The sequence below is a fragment of the Rhincodon typus genome, chromosome 2 (genome assembly GCF_021869965.1).
Source record: "Rhincodon typus isolate 14 chromosome 2, sRhiTyp1.1, whole genome shotgun sequence".
Taxonomy (NCBI): Eukaryota; Metazoa; Chordata; class Chondrichthyes; order Orectolobiformes; family Rhincodontidae; genus Rhincodon; species Rhincodon typus.
In genome coordinates, this window is record NC_063333.1 from 33,169,522 (window position 1) to 33,177,678 (window position 8,157).

Here is an 8,157-nt window from a genome sequence, read left to right on the forward strand (position 1 = left end):
ACTGCGCCCAGTCGTGCAGTCACTCTGCTGGGAAGCTTGTCCTACTGTGCCCAGTCGTGCAGTCACACCACTGAGCTTTGCCTTGCAGGTCAGCATCCCTCAGTCTAGGGGCAGACATTTTACTGTGCGCTTTCCCAGTCTCCCACCTGCTCCATGTGCCAGTAACTTACACAGCAAGCACCGGGCATGTGCAGTAAGCTGGCAGCCACATCTCAATGTCCACACAGAAGACCGTGGAGATACTTGTCTGCCTGGGGGTCCCGGCGTAGTGAGCCAAGGACGACATTAAAAACCAGTCCAGGGCCTTGGCCATGGGCGGGTGTTTAGTCAGGGTGAGCTTGGGCAGGGGTCAACCCCATGGCTCCATCGTGGCCAGGCCATTAGGGTGGGGCTAATGTAGTCAGAGAGATGTAAAGCCAACTGTCAGGAGTCTGGTCGCTTCTTGTCTGGAGCTTTTTAGTGACAGCATTCAAGGGCCAGTCCCTTTGTGACCACTCACTGAAATTAAGGGGAAAGAAAAATCGGCGCAGGATGAAGGGTAGGAAGCTGCATCAAGAAGGACATTCAACAACTTGTTTGTTGGAACTAATTGTTGTAAGATGGGGAGAAGTGCGATAACAACTGAGAAAGAGGTCAACAGGGGCATATGGTAAAGCATGATGGGAAGGGGATCATGTAAGAGGGGGCTTCCAGGATCTGACAGTGTATGACCACCAGCTCATGCTCCAGGGACTGTGGGGAAAACGTGAGCTGGTGCAGGCTCACATAGGAACATAGGAACTTAGAAATAGGAGGAGGCCATTCAGCCCCTCGAGCCTGCTCTGCCATTAAATAAGACCATGACTGATTTGTGGCCTAACCCCATTTGCCTGCCTTGAGCCCATATCCCTTAATACACTTGCTTAATAAAAATTTGTCTATCTCAGATTTAAATTTAATAATTGAATGGCAACAACTGTCATTTGAGGAAGAAAGCTCCAAACCTCCACTACTGCTTGTGTGTAGAAGAGCTTTCTAACATATCTCCTGAATTGCCTGGCCCAATTCTGAGACTGTGCTCCTTAGTTTTATAATCTTCCACCAGTGAAAATAGCATGTCTTTATCTACCGTGTCTTTCCCTCGATTAGGTCACCCATTAACTTTCTAGATTCTAGAGAATAAAGGCCTAATTTGTCTAATCTCTCCACTTAACTTCACCCCTGAAGTACAGATATCATTTGTGTAATCCTGTGCTGACCTCCCTCCAGGACCAAAAAACCCTTCCTAAAGTATGGTGCCCAGATCTGCTCAAAGTACTCGAGGTGGGGTTTAGCTAGGGTTTTGTATAACTACAACATCTTCACCTCCATACCCCAGACCTTTAGATATGAAGATAAACATTCAATTAGCCTTCTTGACTATTTTCTGCACCTGTGCATAGCATTTTAAAGACGCATGCATCTGAACCCCAAGTTTCATTGGGCACCACGACACTTTGATTTGTGCCGTCTAAGACATACCTCGATCTATCCTTTCTCAGCCCGAAATGGATAACCTCACACTTGCTTATGTTAAAATCCATCTGCCACAGCTTTGCCTATTCAATTAATCAATCAGTATATTGTTGTAATTTTATGCTGTCGTCAATACTGTCTACAATGCTGCCCAATTTTGTGTCATCAGCACATTTTTATGGTTAACTGTGTGAGAGGGGCCTGGGTGGGTGAGAAGCATCTGGAGTTTGCAAGAAAGACTTGTGAAGGGAAGATGCCGAGGATGTTCAAACCTCACACATTGGGGCAGAGGCTAGAAAACTAACTGAAGAATGCTCACTGTCACCCTCCATTGTACCGTTTCTCCATGGATGTTGCCATCTGACATTCAGAGAATGATGTTCACCATTCTGGCACCTCACCAAGCTTGCATCATGGGCCCAGCTGCTCAGGTACAGTTACTGCACAGGGACACGGCTTGGACCAGGCTCCCTATGAGGGTGGTTGCTCTCTTAGCGCAAATTCACCTGGCATCTACCAGCATGCCCGTAGCATACATGCCATGCCTTGGGGTGCCAATCGTTGCAGTCATACAATCAAGCAGCTGGCCTTGCTGCTCAGCTGTCCTCAGATAAGGGGACATTCATCTTGTGTGCCATTTCAATGTCACACCTATATCACTGGCAACATCATTCATGGCAAACACATTGCAGCTGCAGAAAGCAGTGGGGTGTGTCCAAAAGTATTTGGGGAGTAGATAATAATGGGGAAGAGGGAACAGTGGTATTGGAGAGGAGAAGGTTGTAGGTACATGACAGTGACACTTGGGTGAGGACCTGTGGAAGTGTGAAGCCTTTGGGATTGACGGAATGGGCATTCAGGAAGAAGATGGCAATGTTTGGGGGCTCACTGCTATGTTCAGGCTTCAGCAGTAAGTCACTGGCAGAGGACTGGTGGCAGCCACTTTCCATAGTGAAGGATATGGAATGTGTGCATTGGGAAAGAAAATGGTTGTGGTGACACTTGGAATGGGCAGGGGGAGTGCAGCAATATGTGAGGGAGGAGGTTACAGCTACAGGGGAAGAACAATGGCCAGAGACCCAGGTAATTACCTCTTCAATAAACTCCATCAATTGCTCGAACATGATATCCCTTCAGAAAAGCATATTAACATTGCCTGATTAACTTGAACTTATCCTAATGCCGTGTTATAACATATTCACTAATAACTTCCACCATTTTCCCTATGACAGGTGTTAAGCTAACTGGCCTATCGTTCCTCACTTTCTGTCTCCCCACCCTTTTTGAATGAAGGAGTTACATTCATGATCTTCCTGTCCAATGGGACTGTCACTGACTCAAGAGAGTGTGGAAAATTAAAACAATACATCAGTTATCTCACTAGCAATTTATTTTAAATCTCTAGGATGAAGTCCCTCAGGACTCAACACTTGTTAACCAGCAGCTCCAACAATTTACTCAGTCATTGGCAATCACTGAGAGATCGCTCGCATTCCTTTCTCCAGTTCCTTGTCCATTCTTCCTCTTGCTGATGGGCATTCTCAAAGAATCATCTCCTTCATACCGGAGTTTCCTTTGAATTAATTTCTTCCTGAATATGTTAGGCAGATGTTAAGCTAACTGGCCTATAGTTTCTCACTTTCTGTCTCCCACCCTTTTTGAATATAGGAGTTACGTTCATGATCTTCTGAAGTTCCCACAATCTACTTTGTCTCCTTTCTTATAGATGGTGGTGTAGTGATTATAATGAGGTCAGCCAGGTGGACCTCATAGAATATGGGTTCCCTGATTGGGGCTGTTAATCTGGCCCAATCAGGGAGCCCTGGCTGACAGATAAGAACTGGAGTGCCAGGCAGCCTGTTCATTCTGAGAGCTGGCTCTGGGGGAGCTGGAGCGGTGTCAAGGACTCTGCACGTGTGAATATAACATTTCTGGCATCATGTAGTTATTTAGGAAGCTTGATTTATTTGATGCTGCCGTTGAACACTGGGCCCAGCATATAGAAAAAATGTGATTTTTTTTCCAGGAAAATGACATTGGGGTAGATGAAAAGCAACAAGTGGTTCTACTGACAGCTTGTGGTTCTGCAGCTTTTCCCGTTGCAAGGGGCTTAACTTTCCCAGAGGCACGAGGTGCGAAAACCTTTCAAGATTTGACGGATTTAGTAGGGAATATTACGACGCCAAGCCTCCTCTAATTTGGAGACGCTATCGGTTTTACTCGGTAATTTGAGAACCAGGGGAATCTGTATCAGGATTTTTCACAAGGTTGAGACGACTGATAGAGCCACATAACTTTGGTTTAACGTGTAATGAGATGCTGATATAACCATGCAAAAGCACCTACTAGCTGAAGCCCAACTGGACTTCAGACAGGTACTACAACTAGCTTTATCATTGGAAAATGCAGCAAATGGACCATATGAATTACCGGGTATTCCAATTGCCTGTCTAACTGAGCTTGGGGAACACCATTTAAGTGTTGTCAATTGCATAGCCTCACTCAGGACATATTCTGAACAGAGGGACTCTAGGTCAGCTCACAGTAAAACCTCAAAACAAAGCCATGCTTCGGCTAAATGGTTAAAACTTCCTTCTGGATCCGGGTTGGCAAGCCATTGTATTTGCTGCTGGTATGCAGACTCAAGACAGCAAAAAAATCCCACTGGACCAAAATTGAGTAAGATAACTCATAGGCCAGTATCCAGGGGAGTGCACACCCTGGAAAGTTCACCTACATCTGGTTTAGAACAGTTAAATACCTTAGCAACATCCAAATCAGAATCTATCAAAATAAACGTCTGGTTAAATGGTCACTCAGTTCTGATGGAGGATGATGTAGGCACGGCCGTTTCAGTGATCGCAAAACCAGTCTTTAACAGAATTCGCTCTGACTTCAACCCTTAAGATTGCACAAGACCTCAGCTGGACTGAGAACCGAACCTATACTGTTGAACCTTTTCAGATTAAATGTACAACTTCGATTCCAGTGTCTCATGAGAAGCAGCTGGTTGATTTACCACTGATTGTCGTAAAAGACTCGGGCCCAAGCTTGATGGAGCAAAATTACTTGAGAAAGATTTACCCAGATTGGCTTAACATTTTTCGATTAGAAAATGAGAAGGCGTTTGGTTTGCTAGCCTTTATCAGTCAATACATTGAGTATAGGAGTTGGGAGGTCATGCTGCATCTGTACAGGACATTGGTTAGGCCACTTTTGGAATATTGTGTGCAATTCTGGTCTGCCTGCTATAGGAAGGATGTTGTGAAACTTGAAAGGATTCAGAAAAGATTTACATAGATGTTGCCAGGTATGTGGGGTTTGAGCTCTGGGGACAGGCTGAATAGGCTGGGGCGATATTCTCTGGAGCATCAGAGGCTGAGGGGTGACCTTATAGAGGTTTATAAAATCATGAGGGGCATTGATGAGGTAAATAATCAAAGTCTAATCCCCAGGATGGAGAAGTCCAAAACTCAAGAGCATAAGTTTAAGGTGAGAGGGGAAAGATTTAAAAGGGACCTAAGGGGCAACTTTTTCACACACAGGGTGGTGTGTGTATGGAATGAGCTGCCAGAGGAAGTGGTGGAGGTTGGTACAATTACAGCATTTAAAAGGCATCTGGATGGGTAAATGAATAGGAAGGGTTTAGAGGGACATGGGCCAAATGCTGGCAAATGAGACTAGATTAAGTTAGGATAGATGGGCATGGATGAGTTAGACTGAAGGGCCTGTTTCCATGCTGAACATCTCTATGATTCCATGGCTGCCTGCCATGGTGAAGTCCTAATTAAATTCAGAGGTTTTCAGAGATTCTAGGTACCATCAAAGGAGATAAGGACATGTTGCATGTTGACCAGGAATTCCATGATTCTACAAGGCCAGTACCATTTGCCTTGGGAGCAAAAGTAGAGGCTGAAATCAGGGGGCTGGAAAGTGAAGGAATCATCAAACCAGTCCAGTTTGTGGAATGGGCAGCATCGGTCATGCCACTTGTGGCGGGATAGTTCGCCTTTGTGGGGATTTTAAACAAATGGTAAACCGCTTTTCACAGCTGGATAAATACTCAATCCCTCGTGTGGAGGACTTATACACAAAGCTGGTGGATGGGGGCTGTCCTTCACAAAGCTGGACATGAGCCATGCATACCTACAATTACAGTTAGATGAGGGTTCCCAGAGGTATGCTACAATTAATACCCATGAGGGTTTTTACCAGTATGCCAGACTGTCATTTGGGCTATCGTCAGCTTGTGCCATTTTCAGTGGACGATGGAGAACATTTTACAAGGTCTACCTGAGGTCACAATTTATCTGGATGATGTGCTAATAACAGGGAAGATTAATAAGAAGCACTTACAGAACTTGAATACAGTCCTCAGACATTTCTCCCAATTGGGCATACACCTTAGAGGGGAAAAATGTGTGTTCTAGGCACCCCCACTTGGGCTACGGAGTCTACAAGACCAGGTTACACCTGTTGAAAGATAAAGTGAGGGTGATCAAACGTGCCCTGACTCCCCTGTCTGTACCAGAGCTTTGGTCTTTCCTTGTGCTGATGAATTATTATGGAAAGCCTACACATAACCTCGTCTCCATCCTTGCACCTTTGCATCAACTCTTAAAAATGGGTCAGCCTTGGAAATGGTCCTGTAGCCAAGCCATAGCTTTCAGGGAAGTGAAGAAACAGATATCATCCACAATGGTGTTGGCACACTATGATCCCAAGCGAGATCTGGTATTGACATGCAATGGCCCTCCATTTGACGGGGTAGTATGAGCTCATAGGTGGCCCAATGCAGAGGAATGCCCAATAGCGTATGCATCCAGGACTTTGGCTGATGCAGAGCGTAAATACACACGACTCTTCTGGAACCCATTGGTTCTCCCTCTGTGTAAGGCATTGAAGATATCTTGGAATCTGAGATGAACACAGCGGATATCACCACCTCGATGCTTTTGCCGCATGGAGAAGGGAATTAATCCAAGATGCTTCAAGCGCAAGTGGCAAGCTGTAGTGTGTAGTTTCAGAAGCAGGTTTGGAGGAACCTGATCCGGTGCTAAAATAACACAGGAGCACGAAGAGAAACCTGTCTATGTCCTCGGAGTCAGAGGGGGAGGGACATTAGTGATTGTAACAAGGTCAGCCAGGTGAACCACATAGAATATAAGTTCCCTGATTAGGGATGTTAGTCTGGTTCAATCAGGGAGTCCTGGCTGACAGATATAAACAGGAGTGTCAGACACCCTGTTCACTCTGAGAGCTGGCTCTGAAGAAGCTGGACCAGTGTTAAGGACTCTCTGTGTGTAAATAAAGGGTGACTTGCTGATGGGATCCGGCCTCTGTGGAGTTATTGGTGGTAGTGGTGGTGATGATGACAGCATCCCCAAGATTGGCAAAGATTTCTTTTTTGTCCCAGATTTTCAGGAACAGTTGACAGAGATGAAGAGGTCAGTGGGGAAGGAGGAATCTGCTCTGATGAAGAGCAAGTAGCAGTGAGGGAAAAGTCCTGCTTGATTTCTCTACGCATACAAAGACAGGAACAAATTAAGTCCATGTATACAGATTTGAAAAAATTATAAACACATATAAAAATCAGGGCATGTAAATATAATCAGCATTAATATTTTGGATTATTGGATATTCCATTCTAAGAGCAGGTGTGGTCAAAATCGGTCTTGGATAAAAGCAGCTTGACATGTAGAGGTGTGTGTTTTTCTGCCTGTAGGTACACCTTATGAATTAGGATCGGGTTATTATTTAATTATAATCCACATAATTATAAGCATAACTTCCAATAAATGCAGCTAATTACAGGTTTAACAGATAATGCTGGAATGCAAACCTTCCCAGTTTCTCCTGATAATACCTTTTCATTAACTGCAGCCTTTAAACATCTTATAGTCAGTGATAAAGGAGGCCAGGAGTCAATCTTTATTCAGTTTTAGATTGATTCAAAGGAAGACATTACAAATGTCTAGTTCCTGACTACAAACACTGCCTCCACCCAGTATCGATATGTGTCCCTTCAAATACTTATGAAAAATAAATAAGCAAGCAAACAACCTCTGATCAAACTCTTTAAGGTATACAATACTTTCACTGAAATTTAAAACAAACCTGAAAGGAAACTGATTAAAGGTGTAATTTTAAAGGTGATAGCTTCCTGCACCCACCTGTCATAGATACAGGTCTCAGTTTTAATGGTGCTCCCTTTTCAGGGCACATAGACACAGATGTAACTACAGAGGAAGAAACAGGAAGTGTCTCTTTATATTCTTCTGATTCTTAAATTAAACAAATGAGCAAATAATCAAACCAATTCCTTAAAAGGGACATTTGCAGCTTATTGTAACAAAAATTAAAATTATGAAAGGACACATCAAATTTTCATTAAAATAACATTCCTGGGGTTGATAACTCATTCCACTCACAATGGCAATGCTCAGTCACAAAAGGCCTCCAGCATACCAGTCGACACTGCATGTTCAGAGATAGTAGGAGCTGCAGATGCTGGAGAATCCGAGACAACACGGTGCAGAGCTGGATGAACACAGCAGGCCAAGCAGTATCATAGGAGCAGGAAAGCTGACGTTTCAGGCCTAGACCGCACCCCCCAATTTCTGATGAAGGGTCTAGGCCCGAAACGTCAGCCTTCCTGCTCCT